This window comes from Stenella coeruleoalba (genome assembly GCF_951394435.1).
Source record: "Stenella coeruleoalba genome assembly, chromosome: 12".
In the NCBI taxonomy this organism is placed as follows: Eukaryota; Metazoa; Chordata; class Mammalia; order Artiodactyla; family Delphinidae; genus Stenella; species Stenella coeruleoalba.
In genome coordinates this window covers 22,951,260-22,969,948 of record NC_137158.1, presented here as the reverse complement: position 1 = coordinate 22,969,948, position 18,689 = coordinate 22,951,260, and the positions used below count along the sequence as shown (strand labels likewise).

The following is an 18,689-nucleotide window of genomic DNA, read 5'->3' as shown; positions in this document are numbered from 1 at the left end:
CACTTAAAATTAATTTTATGGAAGTTCCAGTGGGTCAGAATAGTGTAAATAATAATATAGAATAAATATCTTACTGAGATTACCAATTTTAAGCTTATTCTTTTTCCTTTATATTTCATTATTTCCTAAGTCTGCATTCACAGAAATATACTTGCTTTCAAAGAGAATGACATTTTAAAGATAAGTAATATTGTCATGTTCATCTTTTTGACTTCTTGTAATTACTTTTTCTTACCACTATCTTTTCTTATCTTTTTAAGGGTAAGGATTATGTTTTGTTTAAATTTTTGATCTTCCTGTTTTGTTATTTCTTTTTGGTGTGGAAGAGTTTTCTTTTATGTTAGCTGTAATCCCTTTATGTTAGCTGTAATCCTCCAGTGTCTAGTTACTTTCTCTCATGAGCTCATGTTCCTCTGGTGACATCAGTCAATCTTTCAGGTGACATGTCTCAGCATATGTCCTCTCTGGTTTAGTCTAAGTCCTAGCCTGTATCTCCCTTGTTGAGGTTAAGGAGGAAGGAATATGGACTCATGGAGAAAGAGCTTCAAGTACCCAGCACTCATATTAGATCTCATCTTATTCAGTGATCATGTCCTTTATGGACTTTCCCTTAAACCCATTAAGATAGCACACTCTGAGTTGATAACCTCCTTTGATTTAATCTGCTAGCTCTGAGCATATGGAGAGGAGGAGATGGGAATGCTGGTTGCCCTGCAGACAACTTTGTCAATCAGATCCTCACCTGAATCAGGTTGACCTGATGTTACTCCACTTCAACACCAGCACTAAGTGATTTGGACGGCTGATGCTGCTAGCTCTCCCATAGGAGTAATGGAACTGGGAACTACTCTAGGTCACGTGGGGTACAGAAAAGAACAGGGCTCAAAAGCTCACCCTCTTTCTGTTTTCTTCATCCACAATTATATTTCTCTGTCCCAGGTAAGTATTTCTTCTACCCCCCAGGTTGTTAAGGCCTTCTTGTCCTCAGAGATTTCTCTTTTATGGTAATTTGTAGGATCCTCTTTACTTCTTTCTTCTGTACCTCCTGCTATCTGCTTTCATAGCACTCATTCCATGTCCTTTGGCACCACTGCATCACCACCAACACATAACAGGTGCTTCAAAAATACTCAACAAATAAGTGAAAGGTATAAATTCATAATATCAGGTATGACTATGCGAAGAGTTGGGCAATACATGGGTTTAGGCATGTGCCATTTTGTGTCTAGTACAAATCATAATTGCTGGTCTAGTTCTGCAGATGAGAAAGCTGAAGTCTTGTTAAACCTTCCATGGCCATAGAAGACTTTGCAATTTATTACTACTTCATTATTTTCAATTAATAATAAAAATCCAAATAACAGCCATTCTTATTCCATGTGCACTTTTCTTTCAGCTCTCTCAGTTTTTGCTTTATGTATTTTGGAACTGTGTTGTTGATGCGTACATATTTAGGGTCCCTAAGTCTTCATGGTGGATTGATCCTTTTATCATTGTGTAATGTTCCTTTGTCCTTGCTAATTTCCTTCCTTCCGAATTCTACTTGAGCTGCTATTAACAGAGTGACTCCTACTTTTTAATTTAATATTTGGCATGATATATATTTTCCCATCCTTTTCCATTCGAATAACCTATGTTGTTTTGTTTAGAGAAGTTTCTTACAGGCATCATATAGTTGGGTCACGTTTTTTAATCTACTCTGCCAATCTTGTTTTGGCTGTCATATTAGACCATTTAAAGTAATTATCGCTATGTTAGGGTTTAAGTATGCCATTTAATTATTTTTTCTGTTTGTTCATTCTGTCTCTTTTCTCTGTTTCCTTTTCTTGTCTTCTTAGGGATTATGTGAATATTTTTCTGAATTATATTTTGATCTATAGTGCTTTTGAGTATATCTCTTATAGTTTTTATAAGAAGTTGTTCTTGATATTATGTATACATATGTAACATGTCACAGTTGACTGGCTTAGATATTTTACCACTTCAAGTTAAGTGCAGAAATCTTACTTTATTTAGGCTCCTTAACCCTCCCCACTTTTAAAATACATCTTAAGTATTTCCGCTACATGTATTGAGCACCACCTCAGATGATGTTATAATTTTTGCTTCAAGCACTAAACTCATAATTTTGAAAACTCCTGAGAGAAGGATGGTTTATTATTTTTACCCCGATTTTGCCCATTGCATAGTTCTTTCTCCCTTCTAGAAGCCCCATTCTCCTTCTGTAAGTTACTTTCTGTTTAGAGAAATCCTTTAGCCCCTCTTTAAGGGCAAGTCTGCTGGCAACACATTCTCTTAGTTATCCTTCATATGAAAATGTCTCGATTTTCCCTTTGTTCCTAAAGGACATTTTTGATAGGTATAGAATTCAGGGTTGACTGTTCTTTCCTTTCAGCGCTTAAAAAATGTTGTGCCACTTCTTTCTGGTAGGAAGCAGAGTACTAAATATCTTCTCCTCTTTCCATTTTGCTGACACAAGTTGGCAGTGGAGGCTCCGCTCCCCACTGGGCCTGGCTGGCTCTGGAAATGGGGGCAGCAGAGTGCCAGTTAGTCTCATCTTGTGCTACTTCATTCCACCTCACTGATTCTAGGTGGGGTTGGAGGCTCAGTGGCCCCTTGGACCCTGCTGACACTACTCTGGTATAAGAATAGGGGCACCACTTGCTTCCACTAGGTAACCATGGGCATTTTTCTGTGCCCTCTCCTTGCTTATCTGGCTGCCTTAAGATCACTTTGCTACAGATTAGTACATCTATCTGAAAGTAAGAGAAGTGAAACAACACTTTATAGGTCTAATTAGGGAAGACTGCATCAAATAGTTGAAACAACAACAAATGCACTTTCCTTATGTCTCTCTCCCTCAGAGCTACATCCAGCAAAATGGCTAAGTAGGTAAAATTTTACCTCCACACTTCTCTATTGCCTTTTTGTGTCTCCTCACCTTATATAGGGCACTCAGGCAGCCTTCTGGATACTCCAGACTATTTCTTTCTCCAAAGAGCTCTATCAAAATGTAGCTTCTCTTCTTATTACAAGCCTTTCTGTATTGTTGATTTTTGTTAACCACATCATGCATTAATTTAATAAGATTTTTTATATGTAAAGGTTTTTTCTTTAGGGATCCATTCCTTCAGGTCCTTGGTAGATGACTGACTAGCAAACCTGATAAACTAAGAGGTTAAAGGATGATTATTTTTGAAAATATGACCCCTTCTAGGAAACAACTGGGAGGGAGGGAAGGAGTTATAATTTTTTTCTAATATAGTTGTATTTAAACAGAAGCCTTTAGTACCTTAAGCAGAAGCATCAACAGTGAGAACATTCAAGGAGTAGAGTTGGTACAGAGGCAGAGGCCCTTGGGGCAAGAGATCTTCAGGAATCCTTAAATAATATATTTATTACTAATAGTGGATTGGCTCATATCTCCTTAATTTGCACAGAGAATCAAGAGCTGTCTGCTAGGTGCTTAGTTAAACAGTATGTGCCATTTCTACTTTTCTGTATTTTCTTGATTTGATCTTGTTTCTCAGCTGTCAGAGCTCTTGGATAGAAGCAGTTGCTTTCCCAGGATGCCGTTTTAGCTTCTGGTCTGCATTTCTGAATGAGTGATTTTAGAATTTGTTGTTGTCATTATTTGGTTGCTGCTGTTTGATTATTAAAATTTATGACGTAGGTTCCACAGGACAAAAATATAAGATTTTCAAGGGAAAAAAAGTGTCTCTGAAAGAGAACAGACTTGTGGTTGCGGGACGGATGGAGCGAGAGCTTGGGGATTAGCAGATGCAAACTATTACATATAGAATGGATAAACAACAAGGTCCTACTCTATAGCACAGGGAACTATGTTAAGTATCTTGTGATAAACCATAATGGAAAAGAATACGAAAAAGAATGTATACACATGTATAACTGAATCACTTTACTGTAAAGCAGAAATTAACACAACATTGTAAATCAAGTATACTTCAATAAAATAAATTTTTTTTCTAAAAGTGCTTCTGATGCATCAAAGTTATGTAATATTTTCCCTCTATCATGATGGATGCCTGATTTTTCTTTTATGTGTCTCTCTATAAGCAGCATGGTTGTGCTGCTAAATGCTCGTTAGGAGTTGGTGCTGCTTTTTAAAAACCGTAGTCTTCTGAGGTTTTGAAATGGACAGTTGCAACTTGTAGCTGCCTTAGAAATCTGTGTGGACACCAGGATATTGACTGAAAAAGTCAGGAAGGCCCCTGTCAGCCTAGATGTCTCTCCGTAACAACACCTGGAGAGGTTCTTCAAATGAGGACATAAAAAAAGAGACAGAAAAATGCTTACCTGAGAATTAGTGAACCTACATTAATACACAAATTATAACTTACGTATAAAGTTACGTTCTGATGTCAATTTGAAGTTCTGTTTTGCTAAGGAACTTGAGAGTGTGGGAACCATTAGTCAAGAGTAAACAGGATAAAAGAATCCATTATATTTCCAGCATAACAAGGGTGCAGCACCCCAGACTCATGTTGACACACTTGTGGGTTGTTATTCTAATGTTAAAAACGGCATGACTGCTACCTTCCAATTTCACTCAAATTTCATCACTAACTTGCCGTTTAAAAGTTCTATTTTCTCATCTAAAAATTTGTTATATTTAATAATAACCATAGTACTCATTGTACTTTACATCTGAATAGTACTTAAGGATTTACACTTTCATATAAAGTATCTCAAGACATCCTAATGGAGGTTGAGATATTTGTTTAAAGTTTATTATTCATAGCTACTTGTATTGAACTATGATCAGAAAATATGGCCTTGATTTATACTTTTTAATAATAAGGACATATTTTCTATTTAGGGATATTTCTATATGTCTTTATAATGTATCATGTAATTATATAACTTACATGTTCAGTGATTTTTAAAAGAAGAAATACAATCTCAGCTTTTTTAACATATGAATGCTTTTTCTCCTAATGGGCAGCTTCCAGAAAGGGGCAGATTTAATCCAGCCCTCCAGAGACTGTGAATAAACGGAACTGAGAGAGAGGCTGCGCATGTACACTAGAAATCAATCGTTCTATGGCTGAGAGCAGCCAGTTGGGGTGGGGGGACATTCCACGGGTTATGTCTGCCTACAAAGGTAGATTTATATATGGACTTCCCACCCCTTTAAAAAGATAAGTTAGTGATATTAGAAAAAACAAAAAAGGAGGAAGACATGGCTCCTAAGAAAGGGAGCATTATCTAAAAATGAAGAGGAAGAACACAAATCTTTGAAAATTATTTGCCACAAGAAGCAAAAGAAATTTTTTTCCAGATATTTTTACTTGGCTCAAAGCTAAATACAAAAAGATACGGTTTCTCTGCAGAGTTGAAATGAAAAGATGGCTGTATTTGATATGAAGCTAACAGGCTTAGGTGTTGGCTTAGACAGGAAGAATATAGGATAAGATGAAGTATACATATTAAAGGAACCTAAAAATGCAATGGTAGAATCAAAATTACTAACCAATCCTACTCCGTGAGATAAAGAATACCTTAGAAGATATCCTCCTTGGCTTCCCTGGTGGCGCAGTGGTTGAGAGTCCACCTGCCGATGCAGGGGACACGGGTTCGTGCCCCGGTCCGGGAAGATCCCCCATGCCGGGGAGCTGCTGGGGCCTGTGAGCCATGGCTGCTGAGCCTGCGCGTCCGGAGCATGTGCTCCGCAACGGGAGAGGCCACAACAGTGAGAGGCCCGCGTACCGCAAAAAAAAAAAAAAAAGTATTACCAAATATATCTGATAATTATTACTTACAAACTTTTAGTAAGTTCTGAAGAAAAAAAAAAGATGAGCTAAAGAGAAAAATTAACTTAAAAAGAAACCTTAAAAAAAAAGGAAACACAGGCAAGATACTGACCCTGAAGGATATATAACAGAGGTGAAGCCTACAAATGATACATATTTCCAAGGAAGAACACAGGAAAAAATGAGCCAAAGCAATAACCCAAGAGAAGGACATTCAGATGAGACTGGGCATTGAAAAGGGCCACCAGAGGCCAGGATAATTCAGAGAAAATAATCTGCAACCAATGGGGGAATTGGAGAAAAGTGGTCAAAAAGTACAAACTTCTAATAAAATAAATAAGTACTAGGGCTGTAATGTACAACATCATGGCCCTAGGTAACACTGCTGTATGGTACATAGGAAAGTTGTTAAGAGAGTAGAATTCTCTTCTTCTGTTTGCCTGCACACCTTCTTGCAGATCTTCCTCTTACACACATCAATCCGGTGGTTCCTGTCACAGGGCCTTTGTACTTGCTGTATGAGGCTAAAAAGCTCACTTCCCCAGGGAGGCATTCACTTACCCCATCAATCTGTATTCTCTGACTCTGCCTTATCTTTCTGCATAGCAGTTGGGAAAACAGGACCTTAGATCAGATTTATTATCTGTCTCTCTCACAGGAATGGAAGCTCCTTTGCTCCCTTCCTGGTACTGAGAAGAGTGTCTGGCCCACGGCTGGCCAGTGATCAGTAAATAGGTATGGAATGAATGAATCAACCTCCTGCCCAATGCACAGCTGGCAGAACAAAGCCCACCCACCCATTTCTGCAGATTTGACCAGGGGTGGGGTTGGGAAAGGGGTGTGGGGCTTGGGGGTGGGGCAGGTTGGGATGGGTTGGGCTTTAACTGTGTTCCCCCTGTTCTGCCCTGCACGTGGCAATCCTTACACGTCCTGAAACTCTTTTTCAGTTTCCTCAAAAACTGCCGTCAGAAATCACTGACAGCAAGCCTTTGTTGGTTTAGCTGACTTTAGTGAGGCTTTCCTGGGGAAAGTGGAGAGGAAGAACAAACGACTTCAGGACAAACGTTAGTCCTCCTCATTCTTAGAGTGCTGCGTCCCCTCATCACCGTGGGTTTCCTGCTTCCAGTGGCTCTCCACCTCTCTGGCTCTCTCCCTCCCCTCTCTTCTCCTGTCTGCCACTTTCTCCCTCTTGAAGGGAGCTTCAAGAACAAATAAAAAAATTCCTCCCCTTGCCTCACCAAGAGTAATTTCCCTTCCTTCAAAGCCGGGTCTCCTGCCCACACCCAGGACATGGTGTCAGGGTGGGAGCATCTTTCCAAAGGTGGTCCTCTCCCTGAGAATCTGTGTCATTTGTTAATATTCTTCTCCACCTCATTACCTGTACTTTTCTGTATTTTCTATTAGAGAGAGAAATTAAGGTCAAATAAATTATTCTGTCAGGTACTCAAGTACAAAAGAAATTATGTCAGGCAGGCTTCAGCTCTCTCTTCCATAAAAATTAATACTTGCATAGAAACGTCCTTTTCTGTTTTACTGCACCAAATTGAATATTTTTCATTTTCTTAATGTTTGGTAATTTAGTAGAGGGGAAAATGGTATCTTTCTTTAAAAATCTTTTTAAAAAAATTATTTATCTATATTTGTTTCTACATCTTTGCACAATTAGTTAAATCTTCTCCCTTGAGAAAACGGACAATGGAAAAAAACTTGAGTATCTCCCTGTTACTTGACCCTTTCGTTTTTCTTGTGGTCATTCCCTAAATACCCTATTTCATCAACTTGAAGACACAGATCTTTACATTTGTCATCTTACAGTCGATGGTGTGCAGTTCAGTTTGTCATTTTAAATGTATTTTAAAAGATAATACTATAATTTGAGATTGATATAGAAAGTTTTGTGTACAGAGACATGAATGGAAACAAAACAGTAGGGCATAAATTTGATATCGATGAAGCAAATATTCACTGTTGGAGAAATAACCACAATTCCATTTATTTGCAAAGCAATGGCTCAGTGCTTTATGGGACTTGAGGAAGAACCCACAAATAGATGAAGCTGAGTTTTATTTTATTTTTATCCCTACCTGAGATACATACAAAAGGATTGCCTATTACATGCCAACCAAGGTGACTGAAGGAGATATTGTCAAATCCATTGGAATACATGAAAACGGAAGTCAAGGCCAGAAGATGCTGGTTGCACAATGTAAAGGCATAGTTAAATTGGCAGCATTTTAGCTTTCTTAATAGTGTGCCTTTTAATAGATGAAATCTTAGAGTTAAAGAAACATTTCATTATAATTAATAATTAAAAGTTATAAATGCTTTGGGTTTGTATATTTATTTCACATATATTATCTTATTTGATCCTCTCAAAAAATCTGTAAGACGTTTATGACACCTCTTACTTTATTATTATTATTGTTATATATCTTAATAATAATTTTTATCATGATTTTATTATTCCCGTGTTGCAATTGAGAAATAATCATAGCATATGTAAAATTCTTAATATGTTATATATGAATATAAGATAAATAACAAGATATAGATAATGATATCTATTATGATGATTACGTCTATGTTGCAATTGAAAACTGAAGCTCAGAGTGATTTGCTCAAGGTAACACAGGCCTTAAGTAACAGAGTGTGAGTCTTGTGGTCTTATCTTGGGAAGTCTGCAGACTCTATCCTCCGTAAGCCTGGTGATATGTCAGTTTCAGTACATGGTCTCTCTGGACCTCAAAAGAAAATGGGTACCTAGATATTTCTGCAGACTAATCCTACATCCCTCTGATCCAATGTGGAAAGGAACTGATTTAGTTAGGTGCTTTGGGTTGTAAGAAACAGAAATCACAGCTCAGGCTGGCTCCAGCAAGAAGAAAACGTATCATCTCACAGGATATCCAGAGATAAGGCAGCTTTCAAAGGCAGTTGATTCAGTGACTCACTGATGTTATTAGAGACCCAGGTGCCTTCCATGCCCCGTCACTGCTATTCTCAGTACCAGCTTCACCCTCAAACCGGTAGCAAGCCAAGTACAGCCATATCAGGCAAAATATCCAGAATGACAGCCCACAGAGAAAAAGAGAAAGTAACTTTCTGTGCCTCTCTCTCAGGGAAAAGGAAATTTTTCCCAGAAGCCCCTCAGCATGACTTTATGTTTTTGTCTTACTAGTCAGAGTTGGGAAACAAGCTCACTCTTGAACCAATAACAGGCAAGGAAGATGGAATTACTCTTACACCTGGAGTTGGAGGTAGGGTCATCTTCCCTTGAGTCACAACCAACTTCTTTAGACCAGGAAAAGGAATTTGTCATAGATGGTGTTTATCAAAGAAGGATTTGCCTAGGAGGTGTGCTATCTGGATGTACTTACTTTTTTTAAATGACACCCATACAATTCTTCTCTCTAGTGTTTTGTTCTAACCCATAGTTAGAAAATCAGGTTCATCATTCTTACAATTACACACACACAAATACACATACAGTTTATAAAATTATAGGGGAGCTCCTCCTGTTTTTATCTTTTATAATATTACTGCAATAAGTGTGCTTCACTTGAAACTCCAGGCACTTAACACTTTAGTAGGGCAATGGAAATAGCAGAGGAGAACAAAAAGTTAGATTTGTAGAATAAGGGATCAAACCAAGAAGACCTTGCTTGGTTGGTTGATAGCTGAATGACAAGATCATATGTGGCATTTGCACTATTAGATCTGACGTGAAATCATGAGCATGTTATAGAAAAGTCCTTGTTTTCTTTCAGAAGCAATTTAAGAAGTAGCAAATATGAGCTGAGTTGGACTATGACAGGATAATAGATTTCTCTGCGAGGAAGAAAAATGATATGCAGTTGTTATCCGAAGGAACAAAGAATGTAAAGAGGAGCTTAAAATTGTGGTGCTCTGGAAAGCATTTGTAAGTAGAATGCATTCATCCTTAAATAAAAACCATACCTGCTATTACATATGAAAGATGATGCGTTCTGATTCTAATACTGAAAAAAATACAGTAGTCACTGTGCTAATACAAAAATGTGTATGTGATTAAATACTGCCATCCGTTCATACTAGATGTTAAAAATTGGGCAAGTGGGGATCAGTACATTCATGTTTTAGGTTATAAAGGAGAGTACTTACAAAGTTACATGAAAATGAACTACATAAAACAGTCTTCTTGGTTTAAAAAAATGAGGTCTGAAAGAAAAACCCAATAGAAAAAAGAGAAAGAAAATAGTAGACAATGCAGAGAAGACAGAATACAAAGGCTAATATACATATGCAAAGATATTCAACCTCAATAATACAGAAATGCAAAAGAAAAGGAAACAATACCAATGTTCTCTCTCATACAGGCAAAAATTGTTGCCACTTTGGCATGGTTGGTGGAAGTGTAACTTGGTACCTTTTTCTGTAACAGGTTGTTAGTGTATCTGAAACTTTTTGTGTACCACTTCTGGTCTTCTTGACCTCACCTGTATCTTATTCCAGTCACAGTTGGTGGTGACTCAGTGTGGGCTCAGGTGCAAGTTGACCTATCTCGTGCCCCACCCCAGAGCTTCTCAGATGACCCACAACTCAGGACTCCACAAGAATAAGCACAAGGGACAACACGTGTGCAAACCGGAAGTTCTGGGCAGTGAACAAACTGTGAGGCAAATCTCTGAGCAGTGGGGGACAGAACTGATGCTTAAGTGTTTCTCCCTCTCCCTCTTTCCCAGCCCCCTGCCCAAATAGATGGTCTTGAAATACATTTCATGTGGCTTCTCAGAAATCTTTGCAGATTTAAGCAACCAGCCACCTGCAGCAGTGAACAACTCAATAAGGCATCTTAGTATAGGCTTTCCTTCCTTCCCCATGTCACTCCCTCCTCTCATTCTTGGTCCCTGGGATCACACTCCCCAGAAAGTACTAACATGGAAGCCTTGTCTCAAGCTCTGTGGAAACCGGGCTAAGGCAGGTACTAGCTAGTGTGCTTTAGTGCATGTGCCTAGCCTGGCATTCTCACTTTCTGGAATCATTCCTGTGGACAAGTTTACTAAAATGTGTCAGAGATATACATACAGGGATGTGCATCTGCAATATTCCTTATAATAGGAAGAAGGAATCATATTGTTATAACATTCAATGAAAAGGACCAAGTTATGGGAGGGGGAGTTTAGAAATATGTATCAATCTCCTTACATATTATATAGGCATGAAAAAAAGTCTGCAGGAAGAAACTCCAACCTGTTAACAATGATTATCTTGTAGGATGCACAATAATCAGGATGGGAACACACAGTTTCTTTTTTTAAATAATAATACTAATAAATCCAACCCAATAAAGATTTTTCAAAAGGAAAATCAACCAGATTCCAATGTTACTTATATTATCAAAAAGGAAAAACACTTCAAAAATATATGACAACTCAAGGTGTAGAAGCAAGGGAAGTTTGTTTTCTTCTCCAATTTTAATTTTTTCAATGTTCGTGTCTCTTCCCTAACAAATCCCTACTTGCTCCTGACCTGGGAATGACTCCCTCCTGTTTTCTCTCTCTCATGCCCAAATCCATCAAAATTGAAGTCTTCTGATTCCCATTCTTTCAGGGTGCTAAATTACAAGGATGATAATCTAGTCACAAACTCAGAATTTCCAAACCATAAGAGATCTTCATGGTCATCTCATCATTTTAGAGATGAAGAAACTGAGACCTAAAGAAGATCAGGGATTTGTCTAGACGTGCATGGCCACAGAGCAGGGCCTAAAATTCAGGTCTCCTGATTCTCAGCTTGGAGCTCTTTCTATTAAATGGTAATCAGAAGTCATTAGGTTATAGCAAGGTTGATATTGTGTGACTAGTTGATTTTGTCCCTCCAGGGAATAGCATTCCTTAATCTGCTTCAAAAGTACACATCTTCAAGAGGAACTGAAGGAACATTGAGTGAAAGAACACCATTAGGAAATATTTGGGGGTGAAGTGTCATGCTATTGCCCGAGTCACACCTCCGTGAAACCAATGATCCTGTGTGCACACCACTGTCAGAAAGAAAACCCTCACCAGCATGCAATAACCATCATACAAGGACTGAATGACGGCAGATGCTTTGATATGCCTGCACAATTTCCCTTCTGCTCTTAGGCTTGAAATGACTGTTGTCATCACCAAAACAGAGCGAGATCCATGTGGGCCTATGCCCAAATGCATACAGTTCAGGACAGTTGCCATCAGGTTCTCTCTGATCATTTTGCTTTGATTTACTAGCCTTTCTTGATGCCATTTGTCTTATTTCCTCCCCTTTTGGGCAATGTCTTCCTGAACATCCATGTTCTAATTGGCGTTGGAACTCAGGGACTGTGCATGACAGAGGAACTTAAAAAAACATTATGTATTGCTCTGATCTAGCCTAAGGCACGCAAATCAAAGCCTCCACTGCAGACAACACATAGCAAAATTGAAAGTAGTTACACTTTATATGGAAATTAGTTGCTTCTAGAATGCAATACAGTTAAGCATATATCAAAACCAAAGACAATGAACATATGAAATATATTTCTGCCCTTGGAATGTTCCCTTCCACTTTTCTTCATATACAGAACAATTCTCAGTGTATTACATTGCATCAAAAATTAAAAAGTTGATTTTCTTAACAGGGAGGTATGCATAGTTGGTATGTTTGAGAAAATTTGGAAATTTTCCTTCTTCACTTTTTCTTTAACTACTATTTCATGGAGACTCCAAAAATAATCAGGACCTGAAGCAGTGATGGGAAAACACTGTGTCCTGAATGCCTTTTGTTGATGTAATCAAGAAAAAAATTTTTGAAAGAGTAGGTTTTTCCTCCAGAGCAGACAAATGCAAATGAAGATCTTACCTTATTTTTCTCGATTGCTTTTTCTTTTTAAATTACAAAAGGAAAATCTAAAATAAGGTAATATGTATTTTTTTAAAAATTTAAAGCTAAAGGGTAGAAATTGTTTTGCAGAATAATTGTTCTGATCACAGTTCGATCTCCAACTAGGATCTGGCAATCAAGAGCCGCCACATGCCAATGTGGAGAAGAAAAGAAACAGAGGTACAGATCTCAGGGATTTGGTCACTTCCTTGCAGATAGCCACAGATCACAAAGTTTCCTGGTCTTCAAAACTCTTGGTTTAAATGAGGTGAGAATCTGGCTTTTAATTGTCTTCATATACCTCTGTTTTTGCTTGCAGAAAACCAAACTACTATAATTTCCATAGAAAGGGAATTTATTAAAGTATGTCATGTATGACGTAGAAGAATCTTAGAGAACCAGAGAGTAAAGCTGGGAGGCTCTGCAGCCAGGAACGTGTCCAAACCACACAGAGGATGGCTCCAGTGGAGAGGTCACCATGGCTCTCACCACCATGCCACCTGTCCCGCGTCTCTGCTGAGACTGGTGAAAGGAAGTATGGTACACCAGGCAGACGAACTACTTACCACCGGCATCCATTCCAATTAGTGGGTGCCCCATCACACTGATTTAAAAAATACTCTTAATATCACTCATCCTATACATATTATATTTTTTAATGGAGTGACTGATTCTATTTCATAAAATATTATGTACATATACATATATGTTTGTATGTGCCTAGAAAATGTGGTTTCTCTAGGGAGTGAGATGTGGGTGGGGTAAAAGTGGAAGTGAGAACTTAATTTTGACTGGATACATTTCTGTGTTGCTTAAATTTACCGTGAGCATGTATTCCTTTTACAGTAAGCATCCTGAAATAAAGAAGTAAATGATTGTTTTAGTTCTTAACATATTTAAGTTCATTTTCATGTTTATCAGCTACAGTTTATGAGCTATAATCATTCACTACCAGAATTGGAAGAGACTTAGACTTCAAGTGCCACTTTCCTAGCCAAATCCTTTAATGGACAGTCTACATTTATTGTCTCCAATGCTTTACCTCCTGGTTACACTTAAAATAATTCTGACTTCATTTTTATTAGAAGTATCTTTATTTAATTTAATCTTATTAAGTTTTATTTACTCAGTTGTTTTCCTCCTTGTGCCATCATAGGAAAGCGGGAGGGCTGGATTTTGCCCTTTGGGGTCGAGTAAGCCAACCTCAGCCTGGGTACTGGCCAGAGTAGCACCCCATTGATTACTGACCCCCTGGGCTCGGGGGGTAGTGGACTCCTGCCACTATCACAGCACAAAAACTACTCTGGAAAAGGTCACCATGACCTTGCAGTTGGAAGATCGATGGAACCTTTTGACTTGTCAACGTAGTTGGTGGTGTAACAGTGAACAAAACCGGCCACTTGTTTTCTCTTTTTTGGTTTCCATACTGGTGTTCCCTCCCTCCCTCTCCAGCTATTGCCTTTTTGTCTCTTGCTGGTTTCTCTCTCTGTACATAGTCCTTAAAAGGCTACTCTCTTCTCTACATTTATAACTGTGGTCTTACTTATTCTTACAGGATTTCAATAATCTTCTGTAATCTGTTGGTCCCCCAAATGTGCATCTCCAGTACTGACCTCTCTCCTTAGTTATTCATTATTTCCTTCTTGGATTGTCAGCAAAATCCTGATAGGTATCCCTGACTGTGGCCATATTTGTGCACATTTTTATTTTATTTTGGCTCTTTTGTGAGCAGGAACACAGAACTACTCAAGATTGTTCAGGAAACAGAAGCTACAGCAGGGAAAGACCTCAAGGAGACTGGAGCTGGAGGATAGTTCTGCCTTTAAGAAGGCTCTGGAGGCTAGAGGCAAGAGTGTGCAGACTTGCAGATCTTCATTCTGATGTCCCATCGTGACTTAATCACGTCCCTGTTAAACTTCTTAGAAATGCGTATTCTTGCCTTATTTCTTAGTTTCTTAAGAGAGAATATGACTCCTTAAATTCATATTTTACTTTTTTTTCCTGACCTCAAGTGCATGGAATTGAGTTAATCATACTCAGGCACGTCACAAGTTGTTTATGCAAGGCCAAATTATTTGTTTTAATTTTTTCTCTCAATTCTCATCCTCACTCTTTCCATCTTTTAATGAAAATGCATCAAAAGCATTGACCCTGATGTATATAACGTATGTCCTTGGATGGTATGTGTTTTTGAAATATATATAAATGATGCTATATTATTGCTCTCTTTCTATTTTTTTCTTTTTTCAGTCAATACTGCTTTTAAAATTCTTGTTTCCGCATATACATCTAGCCCTGACTGCTGCAGGCTTTTTCGGTGTACGCATCTATCATATTTTATTTATCCATTCCCAATAGTGACAGACATCACTCCCTGCTTCCAAAATAATGCTGCAGCAAACAACTTTGTATAAGTCCATTTATTGGTGGGTGACATCAATCTTCTGCTTTACATATACGGCAGTAAGATCGCTAGATATGTGCATAATTAATTTTGCTAAATATTGCCAACTTATTCTCCAGAAAGACTTACCAACTTACATTCCTACCCTCCAGTGCTTGAGGGTTCCCATTTTCCTATGTCCTCATGAGTACTTATGATAGTGCTTTCTGTGTTTGGCCAAAGGGGACCTGTAACACAGCTCTTTCCAAGCCAGTTCAGTCAGATCCAGAATAAGTCACTCTTGGATCAGGTGCCTGGACCTCGTTCAATCATGTATAGCCAGGGAAGGCTGGAGTCACATGGTAGATAATATTGCTGATTTGCTTCTATCAGGGGCAGTGGGTGGGGCAGCTTTTTCTAGAATGGTTGGAAGATGAGGCAAGACCATGCCGCTTTTAATTTTCCCTTCAGATCTCCTCCATTTTGTTACTGGTATTATCATTCCAAATGCAGATCTGCTCTGCTTGACCACGTTGAATAGTTATGCCCATAGACTAAAACCCAAAACCTTTAGTTTGCTCTACCATCTGGCTCCTAACTTCCCCTCTGGCTACACTGAACCCCTGTGGATTTCCTAGCAGGCCACATGCTTTCACACCTCCATTCTTTTTTTCTTACTACTTCTTGCACTTGCAAAGTCCTTTGGCATCCCCCAGGTCAGTTCTCTACCACAGTCCTCAAACCTATGTATTTTAAAGCCTTAATTCTAGACTCACCAACCCTAGAAACGACTCCATGCTCACTCTAACCCATGTGTCTCCTGGGTTGCCCTGGTTCCCCATCAACTTTTCCATGAGAGTATCTATCTCTCTCCTGTACCTGGTTATGTTGCTGTCACCTCCTGCTTGGCCACATGCTCTTTGAAGACAAGGAAAGCATCTTATTTGGCTTTTTAATTTCAGAGCCTAGCACAGTGCCTCACTCTAGTGAGGGCCTAACAAATGTTTTCCCATGAATGAATAAATGAGTCAGTTATATTACAGTGTAACAGACTAGGGTCTGGAGAGGTTTATGGCTTTCCCAATGACATACAGATGATGATGTTGCAGGAAGCAAAATCCAGGTCTTTTGATTTCTCCTACTTTCCACTATACTATGAAGAATTCCCTGCATTTATCCCAATTACTCTCATTTTACAGGATAAGAAACTGAGAAGTTGAGAAAGTCATCTTCTTAATGTCAGAAAACATCGTACCATATAGTTAGTGCCATGTAGGTTTTTAAAACTTTCCTTTGTCCTTCCCCTCCTCTACCGAAAACTAGTCAGCCATAGGGAAGCACAACTTCTAATAGCATTTTAGATTGTAACTTATATAAAGAAATTCACCATGGAGCTTCAAACTAAGGGTAGAAATTCCTTAAATCAAAGATTATGTATACTAATTTTTAAAAAGCTGACATGAATGGCTAAATACTATTTTTGTCTTTTATTTTAGCCTTTTCCCTACACTTCTAGACTATGTATCAGAGATACACAGTCATTGTCTGTCAAGACAAAGTTGTCATTTTCTGTCAAGAAACTTTGCAGAAGAGTTTACAATACTGAATGTACTATTATATGTTCTTTTCAGTTATCAGTGGGCCTTGAAGTGTTTTGCAGAAACTCTCCACCCACTTCAGTATTCTCCTTGACCTTGAATGCCACAGAGTTCCCGCGGGAGCTGAAGGGGAGCAAAAGCGGTCCTTGTTTTATTTTCCCATTAATTCCAAGAATCGTTCTGATGGAGCTGGTGATGAGTGTGGCCATTAACTCCAGGCATTTTCCCTTCACTTTAGAAATAGCCTAGACAGATGTGGGGTCGTGAGGCTTCAGCAGCAAGACCCAGGGACTGCTGTGGAGCTGTTCCTAATCCCCTCTCAACTTCCGCAGGTCTGCGGAAGGACCAGCGCTCTCCACTGCCCTGGGAATGCGGTTCCTTATTTCTGTGCTGTGAATTAGGGGCAGGATGAACGATTCTCCGTGTAAACTGAGGAAACCCAGATGCACGGAAAGGCTCTGTATGTGATCGTGCAAATCCTGACATAGAACTGGGGACTTCTGATTCTCAGCTTGTTGTTTTCAGTCACTAGGCAAACAGTTTCCCATCTATCAAGTGTGCCACGCAGGCCAATAACATTAATGTTGACGGTCGCCAGAAGATCATAATGTTTATTCACATCGGTGACAAACTAGAAAATTATTTATGATATAACTCGTGTATCGTTTACACACCCTGCGATGTTCTTGCTAGTAATGCTCGTGGAGGGTTTCGGTGAGGGAGGGGGCGGGAGGGATGCTGATGGCACGGAAGTGGGAGGTGATGGTAATAGCGGGACTTGTGACCCACTGTTTTGTTTTTAACCCTTGATAAAATGATTCACAAACCAAAGCATTTGAAAACCACTGCATTAAAAGCGTGGCATTTCCAGCAACAAACTAATGTGCTACCTCATCCTGAATTAACAAATATAATTATTGAAAGCCTGAAAGATATACTGTAGAACAACAACCTTTAGACATATATTCATATGTAATTAATTATATTGTTTACATTAATTACACAATATGTATTATATATATTTATATCAGTTAATACCTATTAATTAACTAGATGCTTAGTACAATATACATCATACATAAAGGAAAATCTGCCCCCTTGCCCAAAGTGTAGTATAGTTTAGGAAACGTGGTAAGGTTCATTTGTGGACAAGATCTGTTTGTGAATTCATAGACTAATTTAAGTGGGCCGGTTAGATGTATTGAAACAAAACATTAAGAAGTATTCAAAACTCACAAAAATATTTCCTCAATTTATAAAACTATGATTTTGATCATGGAAATAGATGAAAAGCACAATAAACATAATCTTTAAACTAAATTATACTGTATTTTGTGCTATCCAGGATTTGGTTAAAGGCAGGGAAAGATAGAAAAAGTTGTTTCCACTTGACCAGGATTCTGTTTATTCTGTTTACGTGCAGATGTAACCAATAAACCTAGTGACAATCCTTCATTTTTATCTGAATATGGGCAGATGGGCCGTTTTCCTGTAAGGGTAAACTGGTATATACATATACCAAGAAGTGTTTAGCAAAAATTTAAGAAAAATGAATAATTTCAACTTACTTAATTCTTAGATTACATAAAAGTAAGAAAGATATATGTATTAGGTCATCTAGGTATTCATTTGGAGCCATGACAGGATTGTAAAATCTCTATCTTAGACTGAAATACATTTCGAAAGAGGAAGTTCATTTTCTTTTTCTCAGCTGACCCTGTGGGAGGCCTTGATGAGATTCTCAGTGTCAATCTTTGATTTCTTAATCACAGATTAATTATGGAATGAGACAGGCTTTAACAAGGTGTTTTATGCAGTGCAGCCCCACATGTTCTGGGCGGTGCTTCATGGAAGCCAGGTCCAGATCACAGCTCCTTCCTTTCATTCCTTAAACTTTATCAAAGAAGAGAACATCTTAGATTCCACTGATAATCTACCCCCAAAGAGTCTGTTTTCTATACAAGGTGGCAAACTTTACGGGGTGTGACACACAGACATACCCGCTTCGTGGCAGCCCTTGTGAGCATCAGATGCCTTTTTAAGACTCTGGGTTGTCAG

The 18,689-nt window shown here is 38.5% G+C and overlaps 1 long non-coding RNA gene across 4 annotated transcripts in view; it reads left to right on the top strand.

The window, feature by feature from the left end:
- The window catches only part of LOC307195132, a 168,694-nt gene that overhangs the window by 116,465 nt on the left and 33,540 nt on the right, over positions 1–18,689 (top strand). For all 4 annotated transcript variants that reach the window (XR_013830722.1, XR_013830723.1, XR_013830724.1 and 1 more), the window contains 2 exons: positions 9,542–9,693; positions 12,777–12,918. This is a non-coding gene — a long non-coding RNA (uncharacterized lncRNA). The remainder of the gene's footprint in view (positions 1–9,541; positions 9,694–12,776; positions 12,919–18,689) is intronic.